At 34.0% G+C, this 16725-nt stretch overlaps 1 protein-coding gene across 5 annotated transcripts in view; it reads left to right on the top strand.

Annotated features, from left to right (window-relative positions):
• The window catches only part of ZEB1 (zinc finger E-box binding homeobox 1), a 197909-nt gene that overhangs the window by 13419 nt on the left and 167765 nt on the right, over window positions 1–16725 (top strand). The window lies entirely within an intron of this gene.

The raw sequence follows: 16725 nt of genomic DNA, 5'->3' as shown, positions 1-16725 counted from the left end.
TAGTCTAATATTAAATCTGCCATTAACTGGCCTATGAAATTGGGGAAATAATTTATTTGGCCTAAGTTTGTTCATCTGTAGAATGAATATGATGGATTGCTGTGTGCTAGGCAGTGAGACTCTGAAGATGAAAAATGCAGTTTCTTGCCTTAAAGTGCTTACAGTATACTAGGAGGGGAAAAACTGGAAAACAAACCTTTAGAATACAACTAGGTATGTGATGTGATATTCTATCCCATATGCATAGAGGGGATGGCCAGATCTAAAGGATTTGTGTGGATTATCTTAGTGAAGATGTGGAAAATAATACTTCATATAGGGAAATAGTATGTCCTAAATCATATGACACACATACACATATTGTCACATGCAAATCACAGGTTTGGTTGAACTCTGTAGGGTGAGTAGAGGAATGCTAAACATGAAGCTAGAGAATTAGTTAGGAAGCAAATGGAAAAAAAACAAACAAACCTTTATATTGCCATCATTGGATTCTGTCTTGGAAGTTTTGAGGCAGAGGATGACTTGACTATAATTATATAATTCATCATCTTATTTTCTTCATGTATTCAATTTTAAATGATTAAAAATTCAAGAATATACATGCTTTACTAAAAGTGGGAAAAACCTGTAAAAGTATAAGCTGATTTGTCCTGCTTTCCTGAGTTTTTGCTTATATATACTGTAATGCTAATAGATTCACGTGGTAATTGCTCTGAAATGGTGTTGCCCCCATACCACTTCTACCATCGTCATCAATATCAATACAAAGCTTTCTTTACTACAAGCACAAGTGGCCTTGGTTAGAGTGGGTTCCTAAAAATCTCTGCATCAAGTTCACTATGCATTTCTGAACTCTGCACTGTTTTAAGAAATTGTGTTTTCATTTGTTTCCCTTTTTCCAAATCATTAAGTCACAGCTTAGGTAGATGTGTTGTACACTTACAGTCCCATAGAATAAGATGGTATTACTACCATTAATTATGGCTCTCCAAACATGTAAAATCCTTTGAGTTTATTAATACTAGATAAATTTCTGGATTATTTCTGGAACTTAATGGTTCTGTGTAGAGCTCCATCTTAGGGAACCTATTGTATGTACTTGGATATCAGTTCTCTATTACAGATATTTAATAAAATACACTTAGAAAATCCTTGCCATTCTTTTGGCTGGCATGATCTCTGGTACCTGATTGCCTATGATAAAAGAGACCAGTAAGTAACCTGGCTATTGTTTGCATTGAAACGACTAGGCATCTACAAAACTTCAGATTCCAAATAAAATAAAACTTTAGTTACGTGAATATTTCTGCTTGAGAATAGCTGTAGGCCTGATACATGTTTTTCTTATTGAACGAACGCATTCAAGCTTTCTGGGGAGTTACGCTTTATGCTACAAGATGCAGAGATAAAAGACCAGGCCTTTTTTTTTTTTTTTTTTTTAAGACCAAGTGCTGGAGAAATACACTTTATCATAGTTCAACCTCTAAGTTAATAATTTTTATGTAAAAATGATGTTTTATTTACATACCAGTTTTCTAAATATTTGACATGTGACCTAAATTGTATGTTAAGGGGCTTTTGTGTTCTGTATGTTATATACTAAATGGTTTTAATCAAAACTTTGAAACTTAACCTTATTATCCTAGTATTCATTTGTACTTTATATGCTTAACAATAATAAAACTTAATGGTCATAAAATGCTATGTAATATTAATTTTCGCCACATCAAGCTGATTTTTTTGGGCAGGGAGCATCATCCTTTTATATTCGTTATAGATAGATTTAGAGTTTTACTGTACCAGCTTCAAAAATGGTTCAGGAAAGTAAGTCAGATTTTAAGTGTCTTTTATATTAAGAGTCTAATATGTGGGGGAAGCGAGGTGTTAGCTATTTTAAGGTTTCATGGCTACACTAACATCCATCTTGTTCATGTTCACCTGAGTTGTATAGAGGTTGAAGATTTCAATCTGCCCTTCGTGTATTTGGTTGAGTCAGCAGTCCGTTAACAGTAGTGGTCATACTTCTGCCATTATGTTCCCTGAGTTTCTGATCACCGTAGTCTCACAGATGAGGAAAGTAGTTATTGATGGAAGGTCTGAGATGTAAAGATAAAGAATACAGGAAGTGGTAAATATGGATAGGTATAGACAAACACTATATAAAACCTGGAAGGAGGGTAAAATTATTGATTAGCTATAGATTTTGGTTAGCTATGTATTCATGCTAAAATTTCTGATATAAGAAATAAAAATCTGGAAATAGTATGTGTATCTTTCATACCAGTAGAGGAAGGAAATAGAATGAGAAAAAATAAGAAAGAAAAAAGGAAGGAAAAGAAAATAAACCTAGGAAAACAAGTGGAAAGCAGAAAATAAGGTTAGTATTAAATGCAAATATTTTGGTAATTTCCGTGCATATAAACTGACAAAATGGTCCAGTTAACAGAAGCCGATTGTCAGATTGGACAAAATGACAAAATCTGTATGTATACTACTTACAAAAAAACATTAAAAGGGATATAGAAAACTTGAAAATAGAAAGGATGTAAAAAGATATGTTTGACAATAAAGAAAGGTTGTGTTATGTGGTTACATTAATATCATCTAAAGTTGGCTTTGTGGAAAAACTATCCTAGAGATTAAGGGTCACTAAATAATGATAAAAGGAATGCTAATTCTAAATTGGTATGTACCTGATAATATACTTGGAAAATGTATTAAGCAAAAAAATAAGACCACAGAAGCAATAGGCAAATTAATCAGCATTGTGAATTATTTAAAATAATCTTTCTTAGTAAATATTGGAATAAAGAGAGAAAAGTTAAAAATATGGACAATTTTAATAAGCTTGCTGTCAACATTTAGGGAATACTGCATCTAATAATATTTTTTAAAAAATTATTTAAAAGCACGTAAGAGATATTTACAACTATTGGTAACATTCTGTTCAAATACAGCCAGTTTTTACAATTTTAGTGAATTGGCATTATACTACTTTCTGTGTTTACAATGACATTAACTGTAAGTTCACATCATAATTTTCTTGTGTGTTTGGAAATTGAGATGTATTATTTACAAATAACTCTTGGGTTTAGAAAAACTTTTAACTATATTAGAAAATGTAATTTAACAGTAGTAAAATACTATATACCAGAATTTGTGTGCTAAACTAAACAGATACTTTATGGAGATGTATAGACTTTAATGCTTACGTTAAAGGAATAAGTGCAGAAGAACAATAACTGAATTCTTAAAAATCAGAAGGTGACCAAAAGAATACTCCTCTAATTGAAGCAAAAAGTAAATATAAGTGAAATAGAAACTAAAGGTAAATCAGAGGGAACAATGAAGCTAAAAATAGATTATTTGAAAAGACTAAAAAAATTAAAAACTGTTGGCACGATTAATCAAGGGAGTAGAAATCACAAAACACTATCTTGAATGAAAAAGGAGATATTACTACAGATGTTTCACGAATAGTCATCTTTATGCTAGTATAGTTGAAAGCTTATATCAAATGGACAAATGCCTAGAAAAACAGCTCATATTAGCTTAAGAAGGAATAGACGATTGAATAGTCGTATAAAGGAAAAAATAGTCTCACAAAGAAAACTTTTATATGTTTTTTAAAAATTTTTAATGTTTATTTTTGAAAGAGAGAGTGGTTGCGAGAGTGAGGCACGCATGCAAGTTGGGGAAGGACAGAGAGAGAGGGAGACAGGATCTGAAGCAGGCTCCAGGCTCTGAGCTGTCAGCAGAGACAGACATGGGGCTCAAACTCACAAACTGCAAGATCATGACCTGAGCTGAAGTCGGAAGCTCAACTCATTGAGCCATCCAGGCACCCTGAAAAATATTTTTTAATTAAAAATTTTTTAAAGTTTATTTATTTTGAGAGAGAGACAAGCAAGTAGGGGAGGGACAGAGAGAGAGAATCCGAAGTAGGCTTCCGCACCTCCAGCGCAGAGCCTGTTGCAGGGCTCGAACTCATGAACTGTGAGATCATGACCTGAACCAAAACCAAGAGTCTGATGTTTAACCGACTGAACCACCCAGGCACCCCAGGAGAAATGCTTTAATAAGAAACTTTATCTTTAATGTCACTGGTATTGCCAGTCAGTGGAAACAGGATGGTTCTTTAAATAATTGAGGTAGTTGGTTAATTAAATGGAAAAAAATGAGTTGGGCCACTATCTCATTATTTAGAGAAGTTAGTTGGACTGGATTATAGATATAAATTTATAGGTAGGGTAAATGTATAGTTATAGTAAAGCTAACACTTTCTAAAGATAATAGAGTAGAATGTTTTCATGACTTTGAATAAGATAAAAAAATGGATAAAACACAGAATACAAAAGACTGGCAAATACAACTTCATCAAAATTAGTAATTTATTTTCACCAATAGATACCATAAAGTGGGAATTAGTATTTGGCACATAGAAAGATCTGCCACACCATGAAATAAAGATAATAAGTTAATAGAAAACTGAGTAAAGGAGTTGAATGTGTACTTCCTAAAACAATAAACCCATTTGGCCAATAAATATAAGATATTCAACCTCATATGTAATCAGAGAAATGCAAAATAAAACCACGGTGAAAAGGTTTCATGCCTCCTAGATTTTCAAAAATTCAAGGCCAAATGGTATTGCCGTTCACGTGAGTATGGAGCTACTGGAACACTTAGTTCAGGTGGTAACATCGGTGGTATACTCACCAGAAAAAATAAGAAAGAGATTATTAAAGTTGAGGATGCACATACACTATGATCTAATATCTCTAAAATATGTCTTACATAAACTTTTATATAGATGGTCAAGTGAGGTACATAGTTGTCAATATAGCACCGTTCATAATAGCAAAACAACACCAAAAAGCAACTCCAATATCTATCAATAGTAGGATGAACAGTGATATTCTCATTCAATGGAATGTTATACAATTCTGAAAATGAATGGATTACAGCAACTTGGGTCATCTCAGGAATATAATGTTGAGGGAGAAAAAAAATCATAGAAGAATATACAACATGGTTCCATTAATGTAAAATTCAAGAACATGCAAAATGAAGTAATATATTGTTTAATAAGAGTACAACTATAGTACAACTCTAAAGGAAATAATAAATATAAAATTTAGGGATGAGTGAACAACATGAGTTTAGGAGGAACCAGAGTAGATACAAGAGGTAAGAGTAACGGTAAGAATATTTACTGATAATAATTGAAAATAGTAACTGGAAAATGAAAGGTGAATAATTTGGGGGAGAATGTGGCATTTGCTGTATATTTCCTAAAGACCTATATGCAACCTCTGTGAATTTTCAAATGTAGTCAATTTTTTTTTACTATATTTAGTTTCTTAATACTATTTTTGTATTTAATAGAGCATAATAATTTCTATCTCTGGTTATGAGATACTCCAAGATGTATTAATTTGTTTCAAGGTGTATAGACAATTTTAGTTCTTTTACATTTTTCTAAGCACTAAATGCATATGGTTTTGTACCTTCATAGATTTCCTGTTTGTTGGCCACATTTTAAGAAGTTGGAGAAGAGTATTGCCTTACCTTATTTTTTCTAACCTAAAAGGTATATGATATCTTTTATTCTTACACTGCCTTTGCGGGCATAACATTTTGTTTCAGATTATTACCATTTTGTTTTATTTGTCAAACACAATAGTGTTTCTATGTCAGTCCCTATTCTAAGCATTTTAAAAATATTAACTCATTTAATCTGCATTAAAACTCTGTGAAGAACATACTGTTTCCTTATTGTATTGGTGAGGAAACTAAGGCACAGAGAGACCTGGTTGTCTCAGGGCACAAATGGAGGCATCCTGGCTCCATACCGTGCATTTAACCTCTAAGCTGTAAAAGACAGTATGAAGTAGATCTCTAAGAGGAATATGCCGTCTAAAAAGATGCCATCTAAAAAAAATTCTTTAATTAAATAGGGTACTGTTTTTAAAGGTTGCTAGTATATTGTCATACAATGATGAAATGATTATGTAATTCCCTTTCTTTTATCCAAGAATGTAAAAAATAATATGAGCAATTGATATATTTTAGACACTGTTAATTTTTATTCTTAAATGAAATTTATGTTTATATATTCATGGGATGAAAAAAGTATATAAGAGGATCCATTAGTCTAATTGCAGATATGACCATATTCATAAATGGTGATAGTGACCTCTCTTTCTTCTTAAGGTAAGTTCATGGAGTCATAATTTAAAATCAGAAAGTTTAGGGAAGCCTGGGTGACTGAGTCAGTTAAGCATCAGACTTTGGCTCAGGTCATGATCTCATGGTTCATGGGTTGAAGCTCCACGTCAGGTTCTGTGCTGACAGCTCAGAGCCTAGAGCCTGTTTCAGATTCTGTGTCTCCCCCTCTGTCTCTCTGCCCCTCCCCTGATTGCACTCTGTCTGTCTCTCTCAAAAATAAACATTAAAAATTTTTTAAGTAAAATCAGAAAGTTTAACAGTAGCATGTATACATTTATGACAGTAGTATTCAAGAATGTTAACATGATACTTTTGGAAAATTCCTATATTAAAATAGACTGTAGTAAGAGAAAAATTAGACAATTGTAAGTGATTTATGAAGAAGCTAGTAGTAATATTCAAAAGTGAGGTACCAGTGGTAAAGAGAGAAGACTCAGACAAATTCTTCAGAGCAGTGGTTCTTTACCATTGAAGGGCAAACTCTTGAGAATGTGATGTTAACTTACAGAAATTTCTATATAAATTCAATGGTTTTGTAATGACATGAAAGTCTTTCCATAGGTCAGCCCCTATTCCTGCTTGGAGCCTTTAGTTTAGAGGTTCTTAAGAAAACTCATTCCATAGCTATATGCTCATGATTATGTTGTCTGTAAAAATTCCAGCTTTTTGTATGTGGCTTTTTGTCAACTACTTCAGATGGCCTAACTTTCAGTGATGCATGGTTTTATCAGTCAAAACACATGACTGTTACTGTTTTTTCCTTTAGAGCTGCAGCCTTGTATATGGCCTAAATACACTTTCAGAGATTCTTCAGAGAGACAGTATTCCCTACTTAATTTACTTTAGTGAGATGTTTTTATTTTGTAAGATTAAGCATATATGTAATATATTTAAAGCAGTTACTTACATTTAAATAAGAAAAGCTTTTGCAATTGAAGAAAGATATTTTTTTAAGAATACATATGAATGTACAGCAATTTATAACTATTAGGTAATTTGAGATGCTCACAAAGAATTCTGAGTAATTATAACAATGTCCCATCTACATCTGGTATTTGTTTTGCCCACTTCTCTGCCAGGAAGGCTAAGTCATATAATATATCGTATTTTAAATTATTTTATATTAATTCATCTCAACATAGCAAAGGGAATATATTATACCTATTCCTTCATGAAATAGCTTTCAAGATTTTGGGCAATAACCTTCATGAAATGTTTCTCAGAAAGTGAACAGTATTTCTTGATTATATCTTTTTATTTATTTGTGTGTGTTAATTTAAGGAGTATAGGAATTTGTATTAATTATTTTTCCTTGAAAAATTGGGTCAAATGAGTCCTCTACTGTGCTCACATTAATCTGTGGCTGCAAGTCTTCACGTTATTACTCCCTTCCTCTACCAAGTACAGCCTGCCTTGGGCACAAGATATCTTTCTGATGTCAAAAACACTTAGGGATACATTTTATAAATTATTAACTTACGCTTTTAGTACAGACTTGAAACTATAGCAATTTAAACTATAGCACTTTAAAAGTCTAGTTTTTGTTGGCTGGAGCAGCAGCTAATCTTTAAGCAGAAGTGATAACATTTTAGTAATAGCACTTAACATTCAGAAAAGATAAATAAATCACCTAACTTTACATTTTTAATTTTGTATAATTTTATAATTTGATACTTAATGACTTACTGTTGGGATGCGATAAGCTAGTATAATGTAACAAACATTTCATAATGGCCTACTGTATTGTAGTCCCTATGATATTTGCTTAGGGGTACAGTGTTGGACAAAACTGGGGTCCTGCACTTACAGAGCTCACAGATATGGATGGAATCACAAAAACATATTTGTAGTACAGTACAGTCACTGTAATATAGAGAAGTGGGAAGAATGATCAAAGAAAGCATTACGGGAAGAGATCGTGTCTGAACTACATGTTAAAGGATCAGAGAAAGAGAGAGACAGAGAGAGAAAACAGAGGTGAGGGAAATGGGAATAGAAGCAGAGTACCAATTAGGGGAGAACAGGAGCAGAAGCACATTGGTCAGATACATCATGATGTATTCTGGAAGTATAAGCATATGTGTATTGTAGGAGTACAGCTAAGGGACAGAGAATGAGGGGGTGGCGCCTGGGTGACTTCAGTGTTGAGCAGTTGAGCGTCCAACTTCCGCTCAGGTCAAGATCTCATGGTTCATGCGTTTGAGCCTTGCATCAGGCTCTGTACTGACAGCTCAAAGCCTGGGGCCTTCTTTGGATTCTGTGTGTGTGTCTCTCTGCCCCTCCCCCTCTCACATTCTTTCTCTCCTTCAAAAATAAATAAACATTAAAAAAACAAAAGAATGATGGAGAGGTATGGAACCAGATCATGGAAGGTGGTTTTTTTTTTTTTAATGCCAAATTTAGGAGCTTGAACTTCTCTTTCATTCTAGGCTTTGGGAAGCCATTGAAGACTTTTAAGCAGTGACCTAATTTGATTGTAGTTACGTTTAATAGAATACTTTGGTAGCTGTTGTGAATGATAAATTTAAGGGGAAAAGATTGGAGGCAGGGAAGGCATTTGTGATGTAGTTGGCTAAACAAGAACTGATGGGAGCTTAAAGTAGGGCTGTGTTAACAGACATGGAGAAAAGGGAAAAGATTTCAGACTCCTTACATTTGTTGTTGGTAAATTGTAAATTCATTAGTTGATACTTGGAAATGTCCAGTGGGGGAGAAGTAAACAAGTTTAAGTCCAGAGTTCCTATCTGGAGCAACTGCATGGATAGTAAGGACACCAAACAGAGAATGTATGAGTAAGGATCAATTTAGAAGGTGAGAAAATTAGTTTTGGATATTTTGAGATGGTAGTGAAATATCTAGTGTGGGAGGTCTAACAAGGCAATTGACTTTTTGAATCTGATGCTGTGGGATGTTACTGGGGGCACTGGGCTGGAAACAATGAGAACATATATGGAGCGTACATGGGCTGAGAAGAAAATAAAAGAATGCGGAAGACAAGATCTTGGGGAGCATCAGTGTTTTAGAATCGAGTAGAGAGAAAGAAGCCCTACAAAGGAGAGAAGGAGCTAACCAAAAACAGATGAAAGAATCAGCCAGCCAGCCTGTGGATCTCAGCCAGCGGAGACTAGAACAAATCAATATAGTTGTGATTTACTTAGATGCCCTCTGTAGCCTAAATACGTGATGGAGATCAGAATGTAGCATTAGTCTAAGACTGAGGTTTTACCAGACTGGTACAACAAAAAGTTATGAGTTTAGGGAAAGTAAGGTGTTGAATTTAGAGCAATTTAGATGATAAGCTATGACAAATGTTGCATATTATGTGCTGTGCAATATTTATAAATATTAACTCATTTAATCCTCACAACAAGCCTGGTAAATAAAACCTCAGTCCTAGAATGTAAGTTCCATGAAGTCAGGGAGTTTATTTTGTTGTCTGTCTGTGTTCTCAGTGCCTGACATACAAAATGGGCTCAAATACTTGCTGAATAAACATGAAGAGCATTATTATACAGATATGGAAACTGGGTAAGGAGAGGTTAATTAATTTATGCTATTTAGTGGCAGAATAGTAGTAGGGAAGGACATGAGTCTAGGAGAAGGAGCTGGTATAAAACTTGAAGGATTCTAGGACTGGAGAGCTCTATGGGGTATAGTAGAAATGAAGGCATGGGAGATCTAAAAGAAGAGGAAGTCTGGTCAGAGAGGAGCGTGTTGGAGTTTTCAGTTTGTTGAGGTGGATATTGTTCTGGGTGACCAGAGAGACAGGTCTTAGGAATAGAGTTGAGTAGAGATGTTCATTGTTGAAGTTCTGTAGGTGTATTTGTAGATGTTGAGAGATTCTAAGAATGCAATAGAAGTTTGTGTAGAAAGGAAGATTATTATACAGTCTTTAATAAATAAAGAAATATTATATGGAGGTGTGTAGAGGAGGAACAATAGTGAAATAGATGAAGGTCATTTGGATAATCTTGTTGGAAAACTTTGAAAGTACCCAGAATATAAATACAAGTGTTTAAAATGTTGCCTGGTATTCCAGCCACACTTAAGATTGAATTCTATATATTACATTTGTCCCCTGGGGAAAAAAAAAACCTTCCACACTTTTCTTAATATAGTAGTAGAGCAAAATTTTTGAGTTCATAGAAGCATGGCTTACTGTGTGTGTGGCTGTTGAGTACACATCCCAAAGATGGTAAAAACAAAATGCACTTGCTCTTCTAAATCTTCTGCGACTGCCCAGTGCATTGTCATTTGTTCCCAGTTCCCTTGCTGACCCTTTTACCCTCCCCCGCCCCCAAGTCTCTTTTTGAATGCTTTTGTTTCAAGCAGCTCTTGAGAGCTTTCTTTATACATTATATGGTGGCAGAGAAAAAAGTAAAATTTATTTTAGCACTAAATTATTGTTAACATTTTAAGTTTAACATTTTCAGAATGTTTGAATAACCTGAGCAATCAATCCTGGTTCATTTTAAAAAGATTATTCAATCTCCTATTTCATTTACTTTAAAAGGCTCTAATTTCTGTCATATATTTTGATAGCATTGTAATTTCTGTCCTTGAGTATTTTCCTTGACAAAAACATAAAAATTCAGTAATTTATTATTATTAGAGTGTGTTAAACCTAAAATTTAATTATTTATGTCAGTTTAAAGCATGGACTTGAATTAAAGAATTTTTCATTTTGCAGTTGTATAGTTATACCCACTGGTCCTTGTGTGGGTATGTGTATGTGTCTTTCCCACAAATAAGTATTGCCCTCTGAATAGCTCTTAGGAAATTCACAGAGTTCATCAAATATGTTATAAAATATGTTTGTATAATGAAGAGGATGGAAGAGATGATTTCCAAGGTGCCTTTTAGAGCAGATATACTATGTTTTGTGGTTCTCTATGCTTTGCCCACTTTAGATCTTACTAAGCAGCCACTGAAATACTGCTATATGACCTTTGACACAGAACCCATGAATGCATCAAGTATGATTTCACTTTCACCTCCTTCTTTGTAAACCTAAATGCTTGTCAAATCAGATGTGTGTTTAGATCTTTTTGCTGAATGTGCCTTGAGGAGGAGAACAAAGCTTGAGGTCAACTTGGCATAATCCCCACGTTTATCTTTTTCTGTTATAGAGATTTGTTGGGGGGTGGGGTGACAGTCCTTTCTGAGGAGAAAGTGCGAGTGGAGGTGGACTAGCTGTTGTCTTCTTCAAACTTTCCCTGCAGCCTCACTGGGCTCTGTTGATTTCCATACGTCAATAAAAGCTGACTGGGTGGGTTCCTGGTTGGTACTTATGGTTCCCATTTGATCCAAGTACCCTGTTGTAGGCACGTTAACTGACGAATTAAATCAAGGCACTATACTTGGAAATATCTCACTTTTCCATTATCAGTAAATGAGATTAGATTGTCTCATAGTAGTTAATATCATAAGAGGTTTTTCATGTGTTCAAGTATGTGTATAGTATATATATTAATTGTTTATGTGTTTTTCTGCATAAGTTTTGTTAGCTCTAAAGTAGAAAACGTGTACTTAAATATAAATATACTTAAGAAAATATTTAGTATTAAATTAGTGTTTTGATTTTATAGTAATGAAAATTAAAAATTTGTGAATCTTATTCTTTTTAACTTTCTCAGTTAGGTTCTGATAACCTGTTTGAAAATCAGGAAAATGCTTAGGCTCACATGATTTTTAGTAGCATAAGCTACTAAATTTTACTGGTTATAATTGATTAGAAGCTGTGAACAGTCATTAATTGTTAAAATATAAGAAGGTTGTAGGGAATCATATGACAAAAGAACCAGTTACCTTTACAGCTTGTTCTCTGTACCTCAGGCACTTTGTTTCGGAAGAAAAGCTCCATTCAGTGCCTGGGGTAAAAAGACCCTTACTACCTTTTAGATGAGGATTGTAGGAAATTTCTTGCTAACTTGGACATTTAGACTTTTTCAGGGTTATTTTGGAACATACTGAGCTAGAGTCATGGAATGGTTAAGAACTTAACTAATTTTTTTTGGTTGTTTTATTGAATCAGTGCTTAGTGATTATGTGGTCTTTTAACAGATTCAATAAAGAAATATTGAAACTTAATGAAAAGTATTACAGGATGTGATGTCCAATAATTTTGACGTTATATAGAAAGTCAAAGTATTTAAAGATCTGTCTAGATTTGACTAGAAGATAGAAGATGTTTTCTACCAAAAGAAATTGCTTGGATTTTAATAATTTGGTAGGGGGAGAAGTGAGTTGTGGAGGTGGGTTAAGCCCAGATTAACCAGTAACATGCTAAATATACATACCATAGGTATTTCACTAAACTATTTAGGCATTTTTGTTGACTGGTCTTTTCATTTACAGGGCTTTGAAGTCACTCCATTTATCTATAAATTCATTTAGCTGAAGATTAAAGCATACATTGTGATGAATGAAAACAGTTTTTGGGGGTTTGTATTATATAATAAATTCCATTAAAGCTATTTAAAATAGAAACATTAATGTCACCCTTTAGAATTATTGCAGTTACCGGAAAGTAGACTGATAGCCTAAAATTAATTTTTTACTCTAAGTTTGTCACATTCTTTAGTTAATCTGGTGACTATAGACCCAATGTGCTATAGGTTGTCCAGCTGTACAAAACTACTTTCCAGAAGCTTTGATGTTTCCAAAAATGTGTAATGACCAGACAAAATAGAATCTTAACACCTTATATGGGAGAGGAACCCTATTATGGGTAAGGGCACTTATCTTGACTAAGCAGAAGACCTTAGGGACTACAGTAGCCTAAAAGGAGAGTGATCGAAAGGTTGTTAGCAGACAACCTCATTCCTTTGTAGGAGTCATCATGTTACCAGTGAAATCAACTTCTCTAGATCTTACAGAGGGTTTTGAAAATGCTGGGAAAGCCCAGAAAACTTTTCTGTGCAGGCTGTCACAGAAAGGTGAGAACGTTTTCTTTTACTCCAAGTGCCTTATCACTTTTGAAAAGGATTTGAAAAAGACTGAGAGAAATGAAATACAGATTTTTAAATTGGGAAGGAGCTTAAAGTAACCTATTTGGTCTGGTCATTTTATAGAAAGGAACTGAGAAGCTCAGAAAGTTACGTGATTCGGTGTAGTCCACAGAGCTAGTTTGAAGTGGAAAGTACAATTTTCTTACTGGGTTTAACTGGTTAAAAGTGGGAACAGTCACTGTTAAAATGTAAGGAGGTGACAGGGGACCATATGACAGAACTACTGGTGAACTTTACAGTTTATTCACTGTACCTCCGCCACTTTGTTTCAGAAGAAACACTGTTCAGTGACTTGTGTGAGAGACTCTGACCTTCCTGCAAATGGGAATTACCGGAAATTTCTTGCCAACATGGGTGTTTCAACTACTTCAGATTATTTTTAGGAACTAGACAGTTTTTCAGAATCCTAGTTAGATAGACTTAATAATAGCAAGAGAGTATAAGGGGATTATTGATATACGGAAACCTTAAACCCAAAATAAAAATAGAATGATGTGAGTTTATTTCTTAAAATTTGACTGAAACAATGCCTTTTTGAGATGTTTCATCAGTTGTCCTTAACAATCTATCTTATATTAAATGTGGTTGGAGATAACTATTTCTTTTGGCAAAAAATAAACATAAATGGAATTTTGGCTTGTCCATTTTCCTTTTTCTCTTTTTGAGGTAGATAAGGTATTTGAATGTTTTTTATCGAATATACCTAAATAAATCAAGAACAGGGCACTTACTGAAGAAAGTAGTGAAAGTGTAACTAAAATAGAAAAAAATCCTGTTAGAAAAAAATAAACATTTTACTGTCTTTTTATCTGGTTTTAAAAAGAAGCTTTTAGAATAAGTGTAATAAATCTTGTCAACTTTCACATAAGTCCCATTTATGTCCTGTTTCTGCCATATGTCATGAATGTTCAGTTATGTCAATGTCTTCTTTCACTATAAGTTACAGAATAAATAAATGTGTTATCAGACTTTTGAGTCTTAAATAATATGAATATTCTTTGCCCTTTTTTTCTGCACTGCCTGGTTGATGATAGATGCATAGAATGTTTTTCATGTTTTCAGTGTCCTCAGACTCTGCCTCTGCTAGTTAAGCCCCAAATTTAGGGTTAAGATTAGACAAGATTTATAGAGTTTTAAGAGTGAGATTTTTGAAAGGCTTCTATTGAAGATCACTAGAAGCTTTGATAAAGGGTATTTAGTGGTTAATAGAGGACTTTAAAAACACTTTCAAATCACTTGGAAGATAGTTATTCCAATTCTCCTAAGTAAAATGCAGTTCAACTTTAGCTAAGAAGGGTCCTGAGGTTTTATTTAGGTTCTGGGAAATTTATTTTCAGTCTGGAGTGATTATCAGTGCAGGTTTTTGTTCCCTATGAAGTTCTGGATAAAGAAAATGAATTGTGCAATGCCAATTTAAAAAATAAGGCAACTGTATCTATTAGAGATCATTTTCTCTTCATTATAATCCCTTATTTAAAATAAAATTCCTCTCTTATTTCTGTCAGTTTTAATGTAATAGAATGAATGTCACTTAATGAAAAACTAAGGATTTGTTTGAGAACATTTGTTTGGTGTACATTCATAAGTTTTCTAAGTTGTCTCCCTCGGCACATACACAGCACTACTTAACATAAGGAAGTGCCTTTTATAACACTACTGTAAAATTTTAATAAACATTTCAAATTGCTCCAGTATAGTTCTTTTAGTAGATATACCACCTCCTCTTATTATTGGCTATATATTTTCTAAAATGTTTTTCTTAGTATAAATACCTGACAAGAATATTTGCATATAAAGCTTATCTGACAATTTATCCCAAGATAGAATCCCAGGAGTGGAATTATTGGGCAAACCCTTTTAAGCCTCATTATACATATTGCTAAAGTGCTTTCCAAAAGGCTTTATCTGTTTTATACTCCTCAGTATGAATTCCAGGATCCTTTTGGGAGGTTGGTGAAGACACGGAGCAGAGAGCACCAGATGGTGTCTGGAAACATGGCTTCTAATCTGTGCTGTGCCACAAACTAATTACGGGTATCTGGATTAATAACATCACTTGTGTGGACCTCAGTTTCCTCCCTGTAAATCTAGATGAATTCTAAGTACTGCCCAGCTCTGATTCTCATTCTGTGGGGAAAAAAAAAGGGTTGGGGGTTAAATAAGGATCAGTGCTGCTGTCTTAGCAGCTGATTTGTCTGAAAGGAAAGAAGCAGGGAGAATCAGATGTAGCGGGACCAGGGAGGGAGCTAGGCCCAAAGGACAAGATACTAAGCTTATTATTTGGGTATTTTATCTGAAAAAGAATATAGTCCATTCATATTATACATACTTCTGTTGAGATTTAACCATGTTCAAACAATTTTAAATAGAGAATGAAAGTGTAAGGATTTATGTGTAACTTTTCAAAAGAAGTTGCATTCTTTTTTAAAATTATTTTTTAATAGTTTATTGTCAAGTCGGTTTCCATATAACACCCAGTGCTCATCCCCACAAGTGCCCTCCTCCATGCCCATCACCCCCTTTCCCCTCCCCGCCAACCCATCTGCCCTCAGTTTGTTCTCAGCATTCAGGAGTCTCTCATTCTGTGTGGGGGTTACAGATTACAAATGCCTCAATCCAAGCCAGAAAGAGAGAATTTAAGATTCAAACATTCATACACAAGGCAAACTGTTTTCATAATTCTAGAATAAATTATTTTGTGATGAGAAAAGGAGCAAATATTCTGCATCATCTCAGATATGTAAAAGAAGGACATGAGCATAGACTAAATCTGATTATTTCTCTTTTCAGGAAGCAAGTACCTTATCTCTGCCTTTATTCAGAGGCTTAATCTCTATTAATAATTTAGGCAACCAAACATCATTAATGGTTGTGAGGGAAATCTGACTCTATCTTGGCTATACTTATCAAGAACCAGACAACCTTCTAGAGATTTCTGTAAAACAGATCTCAGTGACATTATCACCAGTGGAGAAAGGTTTCTTTGAACCAGTTTAAGATATTTAATTGTTAAGCAGACACAAATAATAGTAGTAGTAAAAAGGTTGATAAATGAGGACTTTTGCAATTAATTCCTAAATTAAGAGTAACAAAAAATTAGGGGCACCTGGGTGGCTCAGTTGGTTAAGCATATGACTTCAGCTCAGGTCATGATCTCATGGTTTGTGAGTTCGAGCCCCACGTCGGGCTCTGTGCTGACAGTTCAGAGTCGGGAGCCTGCTTCAGATTCTGTGTCTCACTCTCTCTGCCCCTTCCCCACTCAAACTCTGTCTCTCTCTCTCTCAAAACTAACTAAATATTTAAAAAATTAAACGAGAATAACAAAAAATGATTTGTTAATTCCTCATATCCTGTGATGAAAATTATTAGCTGACTTTTTGGTCTGTTTTAAAAGTTGACACTTAAATTAGAAATATAAATTACTGTGTAAAAATATAATTTACAAAGTTAAAAATGTTTTTAGGTAGGAAAAATCAAGCTT

Source organism: Hyaena hyaena, unplaced genomic scaffold (genome assembly GCF_003009895.1).
Source record: "Hyaena hyaena isolate Hyena2069 unplaced genomic scaffold, ASM300989v1 scaffold_314, whole genome shotgun sequence".
NCBI lineage: Eukaryota > Metazoa > Chordata > Mammalia > Carnivora > Hyaenidae > Hyaena > Hyaena hyaena.
The sequence above is the reverse complement of the archived record's forward strand: the minus strand, read 5'-3'. Positions and strand labels throughout refer to the sequence as shown.